The sequence below is a fragment of the Pomacea canaliculata genome, linkage group LG2 (genome assembly GCF_003073045.1).
Source record: "Pomacea canaliculata isolate SZHN2017 linkage group LG2, ASM307304v1, whole genome shotgun sequence".
NCBI lineage: Eukaryota > Metazoa > Mollusca > Gastropoda > Architaenioglossa > Ampullariidae > Pomacea > Pomacea canaliculata.
The window spans coordinates 37851796-37873104 of record NC_037591.1 but is presented as its reverse complement, the minus strand read 5'-3'; the positions used below and the strand labels follow the sequence as shown (position 1 = coordinate 37873104).

General features: G+C 44.1%; 1 protein-coding gene across 1 annotated transcript in view; it reads left to right on the top strand.

Moving 5' to 3' along the window:
• LOC112556705 (putative N-acetylated-alpha-linked acidic dipeptidase) overlaps positions 1-21309 on the top strand; it is a 54657-nt gene that overhangs the window by 8466 nt on the left and 24882 nt on the right.

Below are 21309 nucleotides of genomic sequence, written 5' to 3'. Positions count from 1 at the left end.
ATGTGGGATTCCGGCAGTGACATTAGGTAACTTGATGGATGAAAACTAGGACATGTACTTTCTATGACTGTGAGATTACATGTGCAATATTCTTGTCTACTTCGTAAAACTATGTGGTTGGTTCATCAAATATTGATTGAGTGCCTCTAAGGAGGAGACCCACCTTAAGCGAATCTTATATTGTTTTGTGAAGGAATGCGCATGTCTGCGGATGGTCCGTGACAAATTGGAAATATTCCCAGACCTGATGCTGATGGTCTTTAGGTTCCTATCTCGAGTATGGTCCTCACCAATGGTTCCAGAGGGCTTGCTAAGGTTGTAGGGAGCTAAAGCATTGGGGGATGTGAGGAGGAGGAAGATAATAAGTACCTCAGCTTCTTAACTCCAGCAATAGAAGAGAAAACACTAGTCAGTCTGAGCAGACCTTAACTGCGACAGCAGGGGTCAGCATCCAGCCTTGGAAGACGATGGCTAGTTAAATAAATCTCCTCCGGTTTGCTACATATTTCCAGTCGACAAAAGGAAACTATTTACTTTCATTAACTTTGCCGATTCCTTGGGGGCTGCACCTATTTCATGTAATTACTTCATGTTTAGATAAAATGTTGGTCTTTATTCATCCGCTTTTTTTACGTTTTAAACACTAAACTTGTTTGCCGTGTTTTCGTCTAACTCTTGGAAGGGAGAGAAAGGCTTATTAAGTTTTCAGGCCGGGCCGTCAGCCTGAACAGCATCAGCAATTTTATGATGTCCTGGCATTTGGCGTCTGACGGCGACTTCTTCACTGTGGGGCCAAGGCTGGCAGCGCGGTACAACTTTACCCAGTGGTTAGAACTAGTCTGAATGTCTGCATTCGAAAATTTGATATCATCTGCCTTCAACATCTCTTTAAATTATCTTCACTGACGAGAATTGTTTTTAAAGATAACCTATCGCCCTCATCCGGGTTCTTGGGAGGACTTGGTGTGTTGCAACAGGTATGAAAAAGAATACATGGACGGTTGGTTCTGGAAGCAGGGTTTGAGGGGAGGGAAAATAACATGGATGGGAAAAAGCAAGACTCTTCCCTCAAGGGAAAAAACACAAATTGATAGAATAATAAACCGTTCACCATTACATGGCTGCAGGGAGAAAGAGTTAGTGCGCGATGATTGCCTGTTTATTGCACAATGTAACGTCTGCTTTCTTGCTTGCGGCGATATTCCGGAGAACTACCAGTCCTCCAAATGTAGGAAAAAAGTTTTAGAAGGGATGCATGCATGCCGTGTTTATGGGAATCATCGCTTACTCCGTGCGTGCGTCTGTGTGTACGTGCACGCACGTGTTGCAATGAAAAGGGAGGAGGTAAAAAAGATGTTATTCGCGAACGGCGCAATTTTTCGGCCAAAATTTTTCAGATTTTTCACTGTCACGTTTTTTTAAAACAAAAGAAAAATCCTTCGTTTAAAAACTTTCTTAATGTGGTGTTTTGAATTTTCTCCGCAGAGAACCGACAGCAGGCAGTGAGTGCATTGACTTCAGAATTAGCGAGTCTGTGCGCATCCCAAAGACGGCCTATTGCAATCCATCAACTGGCTTGTTTGAAAGCTGGGGGAGAGACTTTGTGTGACTTTGCTTCCTCTCTCGCGAGATTAATCCAATTTTCTGTTCCTTCAAAGACTTTGTGTGCCTTGCATTTGTATTGAGCACGAGGAGGGAATAATCAGCCTGCTATACGGGTTTACCGTCCGTTGAAACGCCAATGTCCAAATTGATATTACGTGTGTTTTATTTTCATCTTTAACCTTTACAGTACACATTTGAAAGCCTTAGGAGAAAGCGATGAAAGCTGCAATACTTTCAGGTGCAAGTATTTTTTTAAATCTTGTCCAAACGCCTTGAATGGGATTGAGGTAGTTGCACTTTTATCTTCTCTCCCACAAACCCGCAAATGTATTGGAAAAATAAATATGGACGTTTATAAAAATCGCAATTGTTACTCCGGGGAAGAAGTGCAAGAGACAGTGAAGGGAAAAAGGTGCTATCTGTAAGAAAAAATGAGCTAGACAGTTATACAGTCTAACATGCACCAGAACGTGAAGAACATTTTGTAATTTGTTTTAGGATCGTTCTTTGCTTTTCAGGTTGCCCCGCAGGTCCGTTTTTCTTTTCAAATCCGAGTGTACCACGGATCAAGCCTCGCAGATATGTAAACTTTATACAATATTTCCGCTATTACCGATTAGAAAATTTTGTCAAGGCATTTTATTCTTAATTACACTGTTTCTGGAAATATGTAGAGTACAGTACAGCCATCCAGTTTACAGTTATTTTCTGTTTAAAACGTTGAGTCATAAACATTGTTACTTTAAAACAGAACTTACCGTAAAGAGTAGAGCATAATCTATCTTACAGGTAGATGAGAATCAATAGTAGAAGGTAGGTATGAATCTCGTACGTAAACGTGTCTACTAGGGGCATGTAAGTAAGAGAAGGACCATATCTTAATCTCTGTGTGTGAGGGAGAGATGTTTGTTGACTTTTAAAAGCTGCACCTCAGGTTTCTCAGACGCTCGCAGAATCGTTATTTCAATAAAATCCATGCACTACATGTTTACTGTAGGTCCGCTGTAAAATAATTATGGAATAAATATCATTATAATGAAGATTTACTGTTAAAAAATTTAATATGGAAGATTGGAATATTTTTAAAATAAAATATATAAGTAAAAAGCAACACCCCACCCTTTCGCGCACGCACAGAGAGAGAGAGAAACTCGAATAATCGGGACACCAACCTACAAGTATTTCACTATTTCACTAGACTAAGTATAGACGAATATACTTCACTCAAGCAAAATGACAGATCGAAAGCTAATTATAAAATCACAGCTGGAAGACTTCATCGGACAAATTTACCCCAGCAAACTCGGGTAAAGCGTCTACTTGCATATATAAGGCAAGATGCGTAATATAGGTAATTAATATTTATTGTATAATATTTTATTAAGGTCATAATCATGTATAATTGTCTTCGTTTGATGACAGTTACAATTATAGTTATTTGTTCTCTTGTCATAAAGGGTGTTAGGTGAAAGTCATAATAATAAAACTTGTTATTTCATGGATTTCAGTAACGAAGGAAAATAGCTGTAGATATGTTATTGTTCTCGTTTGTTGAAGGCCATCATTATAAAACCTGTTATTTTATGGATTTCATGAAGTAAGAAAAATATGCGATGAAGCTCGTGCTAGTCGGGCACCACATTCACACCATTTCTACGATTAATATCCCCATACGCATAGCTTATTAGTATTCCGTTCTATAACACAGTTCAGGCTAACTGACCTGACTGTCCACAGTGGACAGGAGGAGGTGCCAGAGAATAGGATTGTCCACTGCTTGACCTTTGCTGGACTGCGGTCAGCACATCGAGAAGGGCAAGGCTGTCCACTCCTTGATGGTCGCCATCCAGTTCTTCTGGTGTCGCCCTTCCTCTAATGAGTCCTGAAGGATGGTCTTTGGTAGTTATGTATGGCTGGTCACATGACCAGACCAGGGAGGCTAGAGAGCCATTTTTCTGTTGCCAAAAAGGGTTCTTGAGGAATAGCTGCTTCACCTTCTACATAGTCGTTGGTTTTCGTGTTCGTAGAAAAAAATCCGCAGCTGGTTTCTCAGGCGTTCGGTCTCGACGCACAGACACAAAAAACAAACAACCTCGATAAGATTTCACTTTCTACTTCAAATGTTTCTCCAGGTTAAAGCATCGTCCTCTGCACTTTCTTTCCTTCTTTTTTTTAAGCTTATCTGCCGTTTATGGCATACTTCGTCGACAGGCAAGTGACCAGAGATCACGTGACGACGTTAGTCATAGCTAGCATGCAAGTAACACTACTAGAGTGACTGATTGAAACAGATTTCAGATTAGCTTTGACGGTGATGCAAATGTATTTCAATTTAGTATTAGTAGGAAAGAGTTATATATATATTCTCTCACTTTTTATGGGATTAACTACCGGACCTTTTTTTATCCTGGTCCTACGAACCCTTTTCACTATTCCCAACAACAACAAAGCTTTTTGCAGGCCGTGGATGTGCCAGAGGGATGAACTTAAACACCATGTTCTGTTTGCCGAAGGTCGCCCTGTCGTTATGACGGAGTGTCATAACATCGACAGTTCCTTGCTGTCCTTGCCTCTGGCGTTCAGGAGCAAGCAGTCGCATGTTCAGTCTGGACAGAGTGTTCACATTGTGTGTGTGTTATTGAACACCTCCTGTTCCCTCGTGTGTCTGTGGAGACTGTTCCTGTTCTACAGTTGGCGCTCTCAGACTTTGCTTAATTCGCAGCTAAAGCCGAGGCCGGGACTGGCACAAAGCACAGGAACGCCGCACGCGCTTGATGCCTCAGTGGAACGTGCAGGCCAATTACCACACGACTCACGGCGGTTTACCACAAGAACAAACCAAGCGATTTTAATGAGGGCAAGACAGGAGGCAGTGCTGTTAGCTCCTCCACCCCCGACATCACTGAAGTTTGGCTGAGGAAGTTGGCAAAGTTGCCAAGATGTTTCTGAAGCGGGTGCCCGCAGACTGGAGCGCTGACCTAACAGTGTAGCCGTTACCATAGCACTGAAGATTGACCAGCCATTTTGGTAACATTTGCTCCGCTTGTGAAATAATTGTTGTATTTTATTACCGATCGACCTGTGAGCTGGTTTTGTAACAGTGTCCAGCTTACCACCAGCTTGCTAGTATACGTTACTGTAGCGCTGAACGCACGTTCACCAATCCGCCCCCTCCTGACTTAGAAAACTTCATGCACAAACTTCAGTGTGGATAATAAACATGCTGTTTGTTTATGAAGACTTTTTAACAAACAAGATTTTTTAAAATCGGGACTGCGTTTGTATTTACTTGTTTTGGACCGATGGCTGTTTCTGTTCTGGCTTCGTTGCCTCATGTCTTGGAACGCAATACAAGTTCGCACGCGCCTGTAGCGCGAGGGCCAGTGAACACAAACTGTGTGTGACGTGGGCGAGGATGGGGAGAAGAGAGGACAGTAATTAGTCTGTCTCATTTTGCGGAAGCATAGGTAAGGCTAATAAATAATCACACGAATGAGATCATCACGCACTATACCCATAAAAAAAAAACTGGGTTGTGGAGCTTCTGCTCGCAGAACTGTCCGGGGCCGCCACATAAAGAAACCTTATTACGCCGTTTATAGATTTTACAGATAAAATTTACTTCTTGCAGAAGGCAGAGTAACAGTACAGACCTTTTTCTGTTTTCTTTTGCTGTTTCGTCGCGAACTTTTGAGATAAAGGGGAAATAAATGCGAGATCAAGGTCACAGAGTGTCTTCTAAAGACGCTTTAAAAAAGAAAACATTAATTTCAAAACCTGAATGCAGTTCTTTTATTTGGTCGATTCTCTGATTGCGTTCTATCTTGCTGCCATCTCTCTCCTTCCTTCCTTTATCTGTGGGACAGAAAAGTACGGTGCAGCTTTCTCTTTCTCTCTCGTGCGAGCTAGCCGCGGGCATTTTGCACGAAAGTGGGGTTTCGCAGCTCGCGCTTCAAAAAGACCGAACAGTTTGACTTCTCGGCAACAGACTTTTTTTTTTCTCTCGGGAGCTGGCCCATCATTTTCTTCCACTCCTCTTTTTTTGTGATGCTATCGCACTGAACAACAACAGTGACGCGCGTAACCTTACCTGATAATGCGCGTGCCATTCAATATTACATTCTCGCCTTGTCACGAGACCTATCATATTCCTGTTTGCGTCATAAATATTTCTTTTTTCCCCGCTTATAGATTTTCCTCGCAACTGTCAAGTTCTTTGTGTATGTTTTGGCTTTGAAGCGATCGTAAAGTTGCTCATGTCTTTAAACCTGGCGGACTGTCATGCGCCTATTGTCTCTATATTAGTGACGAGCGCTTAATAACCGTCGCCCCATCAAACCGCCATTCGGGTAATAGGAGAAGCGTTGGTGTTTGTTACAGGAATTATACGTAACACCGTGCGAAGTACATTCTTTTTCACTTTATACAGAGCCGTAGATATCTGTTTTCGACCATTAATAGTAATCCAATGTTTCCATGTCAAAGAGCCTTTGTGGGTTTTTTCCCCTGCGTTCTTCTCACCCCAAACCCAACCCTCCACCATCATGTAACAGACTATATAGTTCTTTATGGAGTTCTGAGCATGGTTCTTAAACTTGATGTTTCTGGAGGCACGGGAGTGTGAGCTATAAATAGACATTTGGCCTTTTGACCTCATCTATCTTGGCGTCGTTTAGCGGTCATCAAAAAGAGACCTGTCTCTGCTTCCGTCCCGTTTTCACGCCTGACAGTCGGGACTTTTCGGGCCCTGTAATGGAAGATGACAGTGACGTGTGCTGTACGTCACGCACCCGGCGCACGATCGTTGTCGGTGTGGCACAACGCTAACGGCGGGGACGTAACGCTTTATTGTTGTTATTGTCTCTGACCGACTTGGGGGGGATAAGAATAATCTCCGGGGCCCAGGGTGGGATGTGAAGGGTATGGTGACTGGGTGGTGTATAGACGGCCGCCTCCAGCCTTCTGCCTGTGAAACCAAGTGGATGCTGGGTGGGAGGTGTTTCACGCCAAGTTCTCAACTGGCTGAGACGGGGGTGAGGTGGGGTTAGAGAACGTTAAACCATCATTCGGAGGGCAGAAAGCAGACATAAAATGGGGAAGGATGTACGGGTGAATAGTTGAATAGTTTCAATGATTTTTTTTACTGATTTAAATAACGCTTCTTTTCCCCGCTCATCCCATACATTTGAAAATCAAAAATTGCCCTCCACTAGAATTTAAACTCCTAATATATCATTCTGAATGAATGCTTGGTATTACTCATCCAGCTGCCGCCTAGCACGTTTCCCTGTTGGTTCTCTACACTCTGTAGAGAGCACCATGCTTCGTAGAGGGCGCTGTCGTGGAGCTGTAACTGGCGTTTCAAGCTGCGGGGTCGACAACAACGCATCAACGCTGACGATGCACTGAGTGAAGGCAAGGCAGGGGACACAAGTGTTTCCTTGGATGTAATTATAGGAAAATCACCACTTTCGCCTGTTGGGAACTTTCTCGCCTCCAGCTCAAATTCATGCTTGCTGCGCTTCTTTTTCTCTCTTTCTCGTCCTCAATCCCGTTCTCTTCTTCCCTTTCCTGCTCTTTCTCTCTCTCAGTGTGACTGCCGCGCTTTTACTGGTTGCCATGACAACGTTGGTGTTTTAGCTTTCTTTCGTCGAGTCTTCTCGATCAGCTTCAGTATTGTTGGTACAAACATGGTTAGTCGTCTTCCGATTTTCACTTTTTTGTTTCCTCTCTTCTCCAGCTTTTCCCCTCTTCTCTCCCCCCCCCCCCAAACATTTTTTTTTCTCCAAAACCTCTCCAACCCCGATCATCGATTTTCATCTCCCTCTCGCCCCCCGACACACACACACACTCTCTCCATCCTTCCACTGACACTCGTGCAACCTGGTCTCCATGAAAGATGATGGAGAGTCTTGGACGTTGCGCAGAGTTCGCCAAGAGGGAGGAAATCGTGCAGCGGGGGAAAAAATAAACCCGGCTTGACTGACGTCTGGAAGGCCATGCAGTGACGCACGAGTGGCCAGACATTACGATATCGATCGACTTTTTATCAATAATATTCCAGAATCAGCGTGAAGTGGTTCTGTCTCCACCCCTACCCATCCCTCCCCTTGTTCTTTTCTTCTTTCTTTCTTTTTTTCTTTTCCGCAACATCCTTAACCATTGTCCTCCATTCTTCGTGGTTTCTTTTCTATGCTAATTAAGTCAGTGTGTCTTGGCATTCCCAACGGAATCATGCAAAATTCATGCTAATTTCATGCTCGGTGCTTGCCTTAAAGACTAAAAGATTGTCTCTAAGTGTGGGGGGATTCCGATCGCTCCTGGAAACATCGGCAAATAAATTGAGCGGAGGAGGGAGAGGGGGGAAGCTAGATAAAGGAGATAATTTTGGAGATGAATTAAAGGTGAAGGACTGAGGCTTTTATTTTAATTTATTTACTTTTTGTACCAAGGAAGGTTAAATCGAGTATTTTTAGTTTAAAAGATACGCATGTTAAGCTATGTTGCCTGCGATTATTTTTTCCATCCGTAGTGAATAATGGTGAATTGTAGTACTAGGAATAGTGTCTTGGTGTAATGTAGTCCAGATACAACAAAGTTACATTTCGCCGCTTTTATCAGGAAACACTTAAAACAGTTTTTATTTGTTTTTCCATCATTCCTTGTAATGCCTTGTATAAAGATAACAGGTAGTTTCAAAGTGTTGAATTTATTTTCAGAGACCCGAACTCTGGGGTGCTCATTGTGAAATCTGGTGGGATTTTCATTTTCTTTTGTAATAGGTCCTAGGTATAGCTATCGTCTTTCTTGTTAGCGAAAATAGATCAAGACCTCCATTTTCCTGGGAATCAATATGACTGTAATGGAAAAGGTGGTTGATGAACAGAACTTTCTCGCTTCCTTATTACCCGAGAATTATTATCTAATAAGCCTCGCGTAAGCAAAAACAAGTGAGAAAAGATATCCCTGGTCTGATAGAACATGCGTGGGTACAGGAAATATTCTGTTTTGAAAGAGAACGTGTGGATTCATGAAAAATGTTCTTAAATAACTAGTCAGTCAGTGGCTGATGGCCGGCTGGTTGTTTGGTTGTATATGTTCTTCGTTACAGAGGGTTTTGGATCGGCTTGTGTTTGCTTACGACCAAGGAGTATGCCTTAGCCGAGACAGTAAAAAACTTCATTTTGGTAGCTGCCACCCGATTTGCTGTTTTATATTGATTTCCCCTACATCTACATGTTCCTTACCTTTATTTCTAACGATTTTAGGGACATTTAGGTTCCGGTATACTAAAAATTAAAATAAAAGAATACTCCAATCTGCTTCTACAAAACTAATGCGAACTAATGCAGCCTTCTGAACGGGCGCCACATCCAGAGAGAAATTCTTGCGAGCCAGAGGCGAGATCCGAACTCCTAACCCCTAATCCTCACTGTCTTGGGGAGGATCGCATCACCGTTGTTGCTGACGCCGCACCCCTGTCATCTCACAGCCTGTACATCCTCGTGCAAGATACACCATCCCAACTTCTTACTCCCCTCATGTCCATGGCCATGTCTTCGTCTGCTGCTTTTCTCTCTCTCTTCGCCTCTTTTGAACGATGGTTATGTCCCTTACACGTCTTCTTGGACAGCATCCCACGATGACATGCGAGACCCTCGAGATTCCAATTAACCTCCCTCTGTTCTTCCCATTCCACGTGGAACCCGGTTGACTGGAAGGCTTTTTACTGGAAGTTATCCAATTCAACAAAGACCTTGGTGGTCGCAACACTGGAAGACATCGCTACTGTATTTCTTAGGTTTAAAGTCCTACTCGATTGATTTAAGTTATAAATAAATTCTGGTAGGTAGATGTAATATAAACATATTCTGTAAATTTCAGCGCTTGAAACGCAGAAGTTTATTATTTAATTTAAAAGTTGGTGATTTGCACCTATAGTTGGAAAGTTCTGCAAAATCTCTCTCCCGCGCGCGAATAACGAGCCGATGGCGTGCACTCGGTGTCTCAGTAAGCATATAAAAACCAGAAGGTGAATCCATACATCGGCTTCATCAAACAATCTTCATTTATCGTGCTTTGATAGAGAAGACGAGTGAGAAATATTGTTTTCTAGCATTGAAAGTATTAAACCGTACATGTTTGATTGTTCAAAACCCCAAACACTCAGGCAGCAGACGAGGAAGGATTTCATAATACCACACGGTAAGCATCGTTGGTGTTAGTCAAATTCAAAGGGAAAAGTTGAATTTAAAGTACATTTATCGAAATAACTTCAGGTGTTCGTGCAGCTACTTTGTGTCGGCGGACGAGAAAATTTCGTGCTTCTGTATGGTAGGCACAGATCCTGGAAGACAAAGCTTCTGCGTTCCCTCAAACGTATATGTGAGTGGCTAACATTCAGGAGCAAAGAGGTATTCGCATAGGACAAACTACAGGTTAGGGTGGTGAAGTCGGCACCACACACACGAACGAAGTTGAACCCTTGTCTTCTTAACAATGAATCCTTTGGGAACTATGCAAACTTACTGTCACTATGTTTTCCTATGCATTTAACAATGATAGAGTAGTTTCCATATCTGGGTTCGGGCTTTCAAGATTCAGTATTTTCTGGCAACTTGTATCAGCCATGCTGTGGTCAGCCATGATGCCACCGGTACTGACATCACACACTGCTTTGGGCCAAATAGACATTTTGAACAGGCGATGAAATCGTTTTTAATTTCTCGAGATTCGTATTTCTCATTGTGATTTCATGTTCGAGGCATTTAATAAGTGGCGGAAAAGAGTCTTTTGAGTGTGATATGTGTCACAATGGGGTAGGTCTTTAAGCCTATGCCACTGTAGCATTCCTATAAGGTCCTCATCTTAACTGGACTTTGTTGTGTATGTGACGGCGTTGGACACATTTTTATGTTACGGCCGTATGTATGAAAGCCGATTCATATTTGGGCATGTATGTGGGAATGTGGACATGCGACGCTGTAGCAAGTATTTGTTTCGTTAAGAAGGTTTGATCTTATCGACTTTTGACGCACGTCTGTATTGTGCAGAGACTTATTTTTAAGTTGAAATTAAAGCTGCAGTACTGGACGGCTCGTATAAAGTTTATATTGTAGATGTTACATTGACAGAGAATGTATGACATCGCAAACAATGTATGACAAGCTTGTGATCCGCATACTGACCACAGATTTAGCCGGCGACACGCACCCACTCCGACAGGATGTAGTCAGTTTATGTTCTTTTTTTGCCTGTTAATGGGGTTTTTTGTTATTGTTGTTGTTGTTTTGTGTTTTTTTTTTGGGGTTTTTTTTTGTTTTGTTTTGTTGTTTTTATAAAGTGATGTTCTCATGTTACGGTTGACAGACAAAACCATTTCCCGAAGAAGTTTAATAAAGATAAGTTGTATTTGCATTGTTGTTGCAATAGAATATCCAGACAGTTCTCTTTAAATGAGGTTTGTCGACCTACAAAGTCATCAGGTACAGAAAATGTTTTGAATGTTATTTAATGCACTTTGATGCTTTTCCTACTGAAACAAAATGTCTTTTTGTGGCAGGGCGGAAAGCCACTCTCTTTCATCTACTTTGGTTTATTCGAAGCAGGCTAGCGATTTGTGCTTGAGGACCGGTGGAAACTCTTTTCACGGCGCTGAAATTCCTACGGGTGCTTCCTGGAGCAAAATACAAGGGCAGTTACATTTTCACAAAGCTGCTCAAAGTGTCGAGGTATCGTTCTGCTTTCACGAGCTCAATACAATCTAAACGAAACGCATAATGCTACAAAGTATCTCCATTAGCCTGCTGCCATCTTGTGCGGCTGTTGGCCAAGGATGCATAAACAACCTGCTAAGTTTAGTCCGTGCGCACACAAGATGCGCAAGAAAGGTTCACATGTCCACCTACTTCTTCACCGGCGGAGGAGAGGAGAGGCGACAGCAGCTGGTAACCCAACTGCGAAATTGTGATGAGGTAATCGAGTTGATGGCGGCTAGAGGTAGGGGCGGGTATAAGCCTCGGACATGTTTAAAGTGGTACACTCCATGAACTCCATATTTCTCCTTTCCACCACCACCCTTGACATACCCCACCGCGTGTTCTTGTATCATCTGTTTGCGGATGTCCTGTCATTAAGCCAAAAAAATAAAACAACAACAAAACGGGTTTGATGTAGGCTGGAATTTTGTGGCTTTTGACATTACTGCTGCAGCTACTGATAAAGCTGAATGCTGGCTACACTTAGCATTTTAGTTTTGCGAAATAAAAGGCAAACGGCACTCGTGTTCAGTGTTCTGTCGGCAGCTCTCACAACAATCAGACGATCTGCCTGCAGAATTATGCATATTGATGGAGTTTAATGAAACAAACACTTGCAGATGAGCTTATTGTGTGCTCTTGTGGTTGGGAAGAGATAGGGACAGACAATGGAGGTATCAAAAATCCCTGTCCGATGGACGAATATACAGATAGTTACAGATAGTGCGCAGGGTGAGGACTGCTCTCTACAACTTTAACCCTCTCTGTCAAGTAGTCGAGCACCTTTCCTTCTCTTTTATTTCATGTTGAACACATCCCTCACCCTCACCCTCACCCTCACCCTCACCTTCTCCCGCTGGTCGTTAACTTTGCATGCGCATCTACTAGAAGAATACATCATCACATATTCATTCTATTTCTCTCTCACGAACGAGATCGGACGCTTGTGCGTGCGCCTTGAACGAAAATGTCTTTTTTATGTTTTTGTTGTTTGTTGTTGTTTTTTCGGGGGGGGGGGGCTGGTTGCGGAGGAGTGGGAATTACGATACATCAATTTTTTTTTAACCCAGCTTTTGCGCAAGTGACGGTTGGTGACCATGCCAACAGAACATTAACATTACCGTGGCAGTTGTGGCCGCTTCGAAGTTTGGCTAATGGCTTAGTTTGGTCAGCAGCCTGGAAAGTTTGTCCCGGGGGTGTGGGGTATGGCAAAGTAGTGTTGGAAAGGTATTTCCCACACCACCACCACCACCACCACCACCACCACCACTGGAGTTGAAAGTATTTTTTTTTTCAGGTGTAGTGGTGCTTTAACTGGTCTTGTTTATAGTTGAATTATGTATAGAGTGGCTCTTTGATGATGTTTAATTACTTTGATCAGATACTCTTATCCTTTGCTGAAGCTATAGCTCTTGAAGCAATTAAGAATCAGTCACGCTGTAGTCTCTCTCTTTCTCTGTTTATCTCGCATTAAGACGAGATCCCAGAACTTATCCACAGACTGCGAGAATGAAAGAGGCAGTCAGACTCGAAAACTTTGGCAGACTCTGTTGCTTCTCCGAGCAAACGACCCCAGGCTAAAATACTATCAGGAGGAATATGTTATTTTTTTTTAAAAAGTTACATTCGAGATAATTTATTTTTAATGTTACATTCCAGATAGGAAATAAGGCCTCTTTGAGAGCGGATATGTGCTTACTGTTCCTGCTGTCTTCTTTCAGCATAGACGGGACTACTTGCGGGGTTGAATTTTTTTCTGTGTCACAGTTTCAGTGAGTAGGGAAGCGGATGTCTAGAGCTCCATATTTGAAGCCGGAGATGCGAAACACTGACGGTTTGTCACCAGACATACCCAGATTGTTAGAGAAAAACGGTATTAGACTGGGTAGTGTGTACTATCATGTTTCCTTTTAATATGTTAAATTGCCTATAAATACTAGAGGCACTGTGTTGTTGCGGAAAATGCAATACGAACCCTCGTCCAATCCAACATAAGACTTTAAATACTGCTCCAGGCAGGTGTAGGGACGGGCGGCGATGTGTGCAAGTGTCATGCAGGTGCAAACAGTTTAAAGAGACCACAGAGCATTGAGCAGAGCACCAAACAGACAATAGAAAGTGTGCATCATTACAGTTCAGAGAGAGTGAGGGGAGGGAGAGAACACAGTCGTAGTCTGCATAAATTACCATACAGACCTGATGCACGTGACAGGGCGGTGCAGCTTGCTATTGCGGCTGCTGAATTGGTCAGTGGATATATTGAGGATGAGCGGAAGGGGAGTTCCCAACCCTCTCCTGTCATGTGAGACTTCATCAGACCAATTCTTCGTGCACAGCTCCGTCTGCTATTCTTCCGTTTGTTGTTATCCTGGTCTTTGTTCTTATAATAATGGAAGAGGATGAGGTGGTTGTGGTGGTGTTTGTCCGGTACATTGTGTATGAGAGAGAAGGGGAGAAGGGGGTAATGAAAACCTCCAGAATCCAGATATATCAAGGCTAACTAGAAGCAGCAGCGACGGCGAGAATTATTATAATGTTATTAGTGCCGTTCCCGCTGCTACTGATGTGATGGTTTTCATCATGATGATACATTAGTAGTTGTCTGGCCTGACGTAGATTGCAGGGCGGACATCTGAAGCCGTCTGCGAAAAAAGAAAAAAAAAAGAAGCGTGGAAGCTCCAGACTCGTACAGTACTTGCCTGTTGTTTTTTTTTTTTTTTTTTTTTTTTTTGTTTTTTTTTTGTCAGAGACGAAAACAAGGCCCGCGTGCAGCGTAGTCGTACATCTGCCTACTTAGCTAAGGACGTGTGGGCAGAGTGTTTTGTCTCACTAACGCGCGGCAAGTAGCTGCAGCAGGTGCTCATGGCTGGCTTTTGCACGGGCAGATCAATGTGGCCAAACACGGCAGCTCGGCTTTGGGCTTAACTTCTTCCTCCCCTCCTTCCTTCCCTCCCAGCCCCTCACAGCCTCCTGGCGGCCCAAACATGCTCGTTTCACTTGGGCTTCCATTAAATCGTTGGGCACACCCATCGGAGTGTATTTGCACTTGATATCCCCTTTTATCGATACAGCGAGTTTCACAAGCCCTATTTGCCCAACCTGACTATTGGTGATGTTGGCGGCAGGCAAGGGCACCCACCAGAAGTCCGTGATCAGTGTAACTTTGCTTTGAAATGAAGTCCCTGTAGACCTCCTTCTGATTGGCTCCTCCTGGGTGTGTGACAAATTCATCTCCTTTTGTTATTTGTTTTCTTAGGGGGAGAGGCAGGAGTGGAAGGGAAAATCAGAGTTGTGTAAAATGATATTGTCAAAATTCATGTATACGGAATAGCCTTCGTCAATGCTAGTTTAAAAAAATTACCAGCTTTGATAAGCTCATTTACACATGTCATCGTTTAATATCAGACATTTGCATGACAACAGTTTCGAATCCTACCATAAGGATGATTGAAAGAACCTCATGTCAGACACAGGTTTCCAGAACTTCAATGATAGAGTCAGTGCTGATATTTGAACATGGAGGATTCATTCTTGTTCGTTCTTGTATAATAGCACGCCAGCAAACCAGAGTTTACAAGTTTTATGTTACACAGTGAATGAGCATAATACTTGGCAAGAAGACAGAAAATACAAGCACTTTGAAAGTAAACCCCACCACTTTGGGCATTGACTACGCTTCAACACAAGTTTATGGCTGTAACACACTGAGCCCAAGAACGAGGAAATATCTATCATTTAAGGGAAAAGAAAGTTATAAAAAGGAAGAAAAGGAGAAAAAAGACAGGCGACCAGAGGGGAAAACCTTCTGAAAGCGCACATGTTAATGTCACATAGTTGCTGTCTTGTGGTCTCTGTAGACCAGCTGTGCCTGTTGCCATGGCGCCACAGAGTAGTCGAGAGTAGACAGCTGAGGGCTGATGGCCTGGAGTGCAGCTTTTTAAGACACCCCGGGGCATAGATCATGTCCGCCAAGTCCTAGACTACCGGGCAGCCAAACGTACATTGGCCTGACCCCCTTCTCTGGTCACAGTGAGGTCAGGCGACTCTCCGCCGCCTGCTAACGGGAAATAAAGTCCCTAGGTTGATGACTTCACCCTTTCATCGACATTTTCTTCAATAAGTGGCCATATGCATAATAATCCACCCCCCTCCCAAAAAAAGAGAGAATTGAATAATCTGATGCAGTGGCTGATCGGATTACCCAATATCCATCGACCAGGAATAGTGATGCTACCAAACTTTGTAAATATCATTGACTTGCCTCAGTAATATATTTCCTTCGTAATATGTATTGTTTATTTTTTTTTCTCTCTCAGTTTTATTTTTTCTTAGTGGTTTTAGAGTGCATGAGGCCGTGTACAGAGTGATTCTCGTGCCTTGGCTACGCCATTCCCACTGGAGACTGCAGATATAGGATTTAGTAAGTGCCTGCACGACTGGCACCACCATGGCATGTTTCTGGCTGTATGTACATGGCTTGCACACACTCTTCACATAAAAGTTGCATTACCAGATCCTGTTGCCCCTGCCAGTTTTCGGCGAGTTTCGGACGATTGTCGAGAGGTTAGTACGCCATTGCACTTTTGGAGCCCACTGCACGTTTTGGCGAGTCACGAAAATGCGTTTTCAATGTTGGATTTCTGCACTGGGTTCCTGTAAACAGTAAGTTGGATTAAGGTCTAACACTTCAAGGGTGGGGCAGAGAAAGAAAACTGATTTGATTAATGACCAAAGAATACTTGAACATGGCCTAACGTACGGCTCTATGACCTAAAGAATATTTGGTCTGTCAAAAATATTATTTTTAGGCTGAGGTTGAGAATATTCTGCTGCTCTTTTCTCTAAAGCATCTTTTACCGACACGACCTCATTCTCCTCACCCACCCTCAAACTCCCTCAACATACATTCGCATACTTTCGGCTGCTGATCTTTTTAGACGAGCATGTTATTAGTCAATGTGTACGGTCACTGTGATATTTTCGAAGGCTAAAAGATTTAGCGATAAGAAAATAATGAATTTTGTCAGCAAAAAGGTCGTCTGTGAAAAAACCGTTGTTAATTCTATTATTTACCTTCCTCGCTCTTTTTTCATGGACAGACGGGTCGCTGGCGCAGGTGTTTATTGCGGTGTCTAACGCGAGCGTTGATGAATGAGGACAGGGCTAACACAATTTAGAGAGCAAGCCAGCGGCTTGAGAGGAGAGTACATCTGTCTGTCCACCTGCCTACACATCTGGCAGACAACCAGTCCAGCCGCCTCTTCAGCCGTGCAGCCAGAGAAGTCAGATGGCCACGCTAACACGTTAACGTCGTCCTGCAGGCTCCAGACCTCTGACACGCAGGCGGCCTTAACAGTGTTAGAGCCCCGTGGAGATGAGGTCCAACATGGTTTCTGCCTGACTTTCAATCTCGTCTGATCGTTGAGCCTTCTCTTCAGCATCGTTAATCGATGTGAGAGGTGCCGCCACACGTAGCAGGGTTGGGGTCTGGCTGTCGGCCTTTGCTGCCTCTACCTTACTCTCACTCTCATCGTCTTCCCTGATCTGGCAGGAAATTATATTTAAAAAAAACTTTGTCCGTAAGGTTCTGCGCAAAAGGAACTGTGGATGCAGCTTTGGAAGTCGGGTGTTCCTGTGGCATATTAGTTTTCTATTGATTCCCGGCTAGGCGTGTGCAGGGACTGGCAGGGAGACAGGAGGAGGGCTTGAGGTGGGGAGCCTGCCTGTTGTGCGCTCTCCATCTGCCCCCTGCCAAATTGGACCGACATCTTCATGGCATGTTTTATGTGCAGAACGTTTCATGTGTAGAACTAATTTCCGCGTGCTGAGCTGCTAGCGAGCGCCGTGTCGTGTGATGCTCTTTTTGGTAATTGCCCCTTTGTCTCAAAAAAGCAAAAATACGTTAGGCATCCCAGGCCCATGATGCAGCAGCCTGCACTCGCTTATCTCTGGCTTGTTTTTGAGGGGAGGCGCGAGAGAGGGGATAGGTTGTCAAGGGCAGGAAGATTGTAGGGCTTAGGAGGAGGAGACTGTCCAGTGCTGAGAGCAATCTAGGATACCAAGAGAGGATTTGACAAGGCCTCGCCAAGTCCCTGAGATATGACAATGCGCGGATGGCGGATTATGGTTTCCCTGAGAAAATTTATTTGCTTTATAATAAACATTAAAGAAACACATAGAAATTAGGATTGCAATTTCCGTAAGAAAAAATTCTAATTTCATTTTTTAAAAGAAACCCTACCACTTACAGCCAGCGATATTTAGCTTGTTGTTGCGTTACATTGTTAACATTTTACTGGTCCGAAAGTTCACCCCCACCTCCGCCACACACACACACCACCACCAACAACAACCACAAAAAATGAATAAAAAACATCCATAAGTTGAAGGAAGCAGTTGATTTCATCTTTTGCACCCACAAGTCTGTTTATGCACTAGTAGGCCATGCTGTAAATTGCTGAGTTAAGAAGCGCATCACGTGAGAGATCGAAGGTGGGAGGAGAAATAAAAGGATGGATAACTCAGGTGATGGGAAAGAAAGGAGGAAGGGTGGCAGAATTGCTCGCTCCAGGTGTGTCGACGGCGCTGATGACCACCTCTCGACTACAATCACCAAACGTCGGTCGCTGCCCACTGACAATACAAACACCTACCCCGGGTGCAGAGTGTTAACACTGTTAATGCTGGGCACTGGCGCGGTTGTTGTGACGGTTTGTGACAGTTCACGTCTTCCCAGAACGAACCCGTAGTGTGGGCGACTAGCGACGATCGGCTAATCCATGCACCAATCGTGTCATTACAAATTGCTTACTCTGTGTTTGTTTGTGTGTGTGACAGTGCATAACTTGAGAAAGCGGGGAAGGATAACTTAAATGGGGAAAAAAACATGAAAGATGTGTTCTCGGAAGAAGCCATCTTTAAAACTAGATTATAAATGAATATAAAACCTTTAAGTACGACACAACAAGTTCCAGATATGAACGAATAAAAGCAGGCAGAACATTCTGAACAGAAAACAAAAGCTAGCTGGTGGGGGGGGGGGGAAAACTGTTGGCGGGACCGCTGGAAAGGGGAAGGGTCAAGTATCGTCTGCTTCCAATGGCTTTCTACCCCCAACCTCCTCCCAACCCTGGAGACCAGTCTGTCGGAGCGTGCGTGCTTGATCTAGTCACGTGATGTCCACTCCTCGGAGGCAGGGACACCGCCAGACGCGATGTAAGCACGTGAAACTCGGCAGAATCAGAGGATTGTGTGGCGGCGATGCAGGAAGTCATCAATGAGAGCCAGAAGTGGTGGCTTGCGAAGCGAAACGAAAAAGGAGTCGAGGTGTTAAAAGCTAAGGTTAGTTCATCACGGGTGTCGCGTGCAACAGACGCTTCAACGTTTGCTGAGGGACCTAGGGTCGCAACCGTGGGGTACATTGTGTGACTAATTTGTTTTACTCCTGGGAAGCTATAGTCTGTAGGCACTAGAAAGCTCCGGGTATATATGAGCACTTCTGGTTGTGTGAGACCTCCTCCTTTTTGTTCGCACAGAAATTTATTTCCATGTGGGGTCCTCTTCACTTTGCATGCAAACTCACTCCTCAATGGGGTTCCTCTTGCAGCATCCAAACACTTCCCTCTGTGCTTGTCCTTTCGTCTCCATCTTTATTTCATTTGTCTTGTCGTGGACGCTCCAGCTATAGACCTTGACATCTGCACAGACCCACCAAGCCTGGAAGAAGTGACAGCAGCAGTCAAGACAATGAAGAGCGGCAAAGCACCAGGGGCAGATGGAATAACAGCAGAGATGTTGAAAGCAGATATAAATGTGACAGCTCCCAAGCTGACTGAAATCTTCAAGCAAGTTTGGGAATCAGGGCAGCTCCCTGTTGCTTGGAAGACAGGGCTCATCTTCAAGTTACCCAAGAAAGGAGATCTTGGAGACTGCAAATAATTGGAGGGGCATAACACTTCTTTCCCTCACCAGCAAGGTCTTCAGCAAGATTGTTTTGTCAAGACTGACGGCAACTCTTGAGAAAGACCTCCGACCACAGCAAGCAGGATTTCGTCCTGGGCGATCCTGCTCCGAACACATCTTCATTCTGCGACAGATTCTGGAGCAGAGCAAGGAATGGAACACACCGCTGTACATCAATTTCATCGACCTGGAGAAGGCTTTTGACAGCATCCACCGCGTTTATGGAAGATCCTGAGGCATTACGGAGTCCTGCAAAACTTGTTCAGGTCATTGCAATGCTGTACAGCGATTTCAAATCCCAGGTTGTCTGTGACACGGAGCTCACAGACCCCTTCAACGTCAGTACCGGGTGAAGCAGGGCTGCATTCTGTCGCCGTTCCTCTTCATCCTGGCCATGGACTGGATCATGAAGACTTCCACCGACAGTGAGAGGAGAGGGATCAGATGGACCATGACTATGACAGCAACAACAACGCTGGAAGACTTGGACTTTGCTGATGACATTGCCTGCTGTCACACCGCCACCAAGACATGCATGAAAAAACAAAGGCCTTCTCAGAAACAGCTGGAAACCTTGGCTTGAAGGTCAGCACAAGAAAACGAAAAGTATGAGAGTGAACGCCAGAGTCCAAGACGGCATCAAACTAAATGGAGAAGAGATTGAGGAAGTTGACAGTTTCACCTATCTTGGGTCCAAAATGTCAAAACACAGGGGATGCGGAGGTGGAGATTCGAGCCCGACTGGCGAAAGCCAGCCAGGCCTTCGCCTCACTCAGGAGCACATGGAAGGCAAAAAACATCAGCCAGAAGATCAAACTGAGAATCTCAAGTCAAATGTGATCAGCACCCTCCTTTACGGATCAGAATCCTGGAAGATGACCAAAACCATCAGTAACAAGCTTGACGTCTTCCAAAACAGATGCCTCAGGCGCATACTTAACATCTTTTGGCCAAACACCATCACCAACGAAGAACTCCACCGAAGAACTGAAACCGAGTCCATCACCACGCAGTTCAACGAAGGCGTTGGCGATGGATTGGACATGTGCTCCGCCAGCAGACAGCAGACCTTTCCAGAGTCGCCCTACGATGACTCCAGACGGCCGAAGAAAACGAGGCCGCCAAAGGAAACTTGGAGAAGAACAGTGGAAAGGGAGATGAAAGGAAAGGGCTGGACATGGGGTCACCTAGAGCGGGTTTCAGCCGATCGACATCGGTGGCGGACTCTGGTTGAGGCCTTATGTGCAACCTGATGCACGAAGAGGAATAGATAGATAGATAGTCGTGGACGCTCGTGTTTTATGGCATTCGTGCATGTCTAAGTGGGTAGACGACTGCAAGTATAGCGATGAAAAACAAAATCATACAATTTTCAAGACTAGTGCATCCGACAAACAAAGAAAGGGTAGAAGCCACTTCTGAAAGGGTATGAGCAGTAGTTATACAGTTAAAACAACAGAACATTAACATACAGTGATACCTCGGTTCTCGAACGCCTTGACTTTCGACCAAATCGGTATTCGACCAGGAAATTCGAGAAAATTTTGTCTTGGAATTCGAACAAATATTTGGAACTCGAACATCCGAACGTCCGAGATGAGCCGAATGGCGTTCATCGGCCAGCGCGCCTTGCTTGCGTCATCGTGACAATAACCATCCCCTTCCCTCCTCCCTCCACATTCATTCCCTCCTGCCATAAAGTTGGTACAGGTACAGTAAATGAAACACAATTTACTGTACTGTACTGAACAGTACATTTTTGTTGTTTTTTTTTGTTTTTGTTTTTGTTTTAATAAATACACTTTTATTTCTTATTTCTTGTTGAGACTCATGTTTTTCTACATATTATATACAAATTAGGCCAGTAAATAGGCATTTCTGGGCTTGGAACGAATTAATCCAGTTTCCATTATTTCCTTTGGGTTTCATTGCTTCGGTTCTCGAACAATTTGGTTCTCGACCGTCCTCCCGGAACGAATTATGT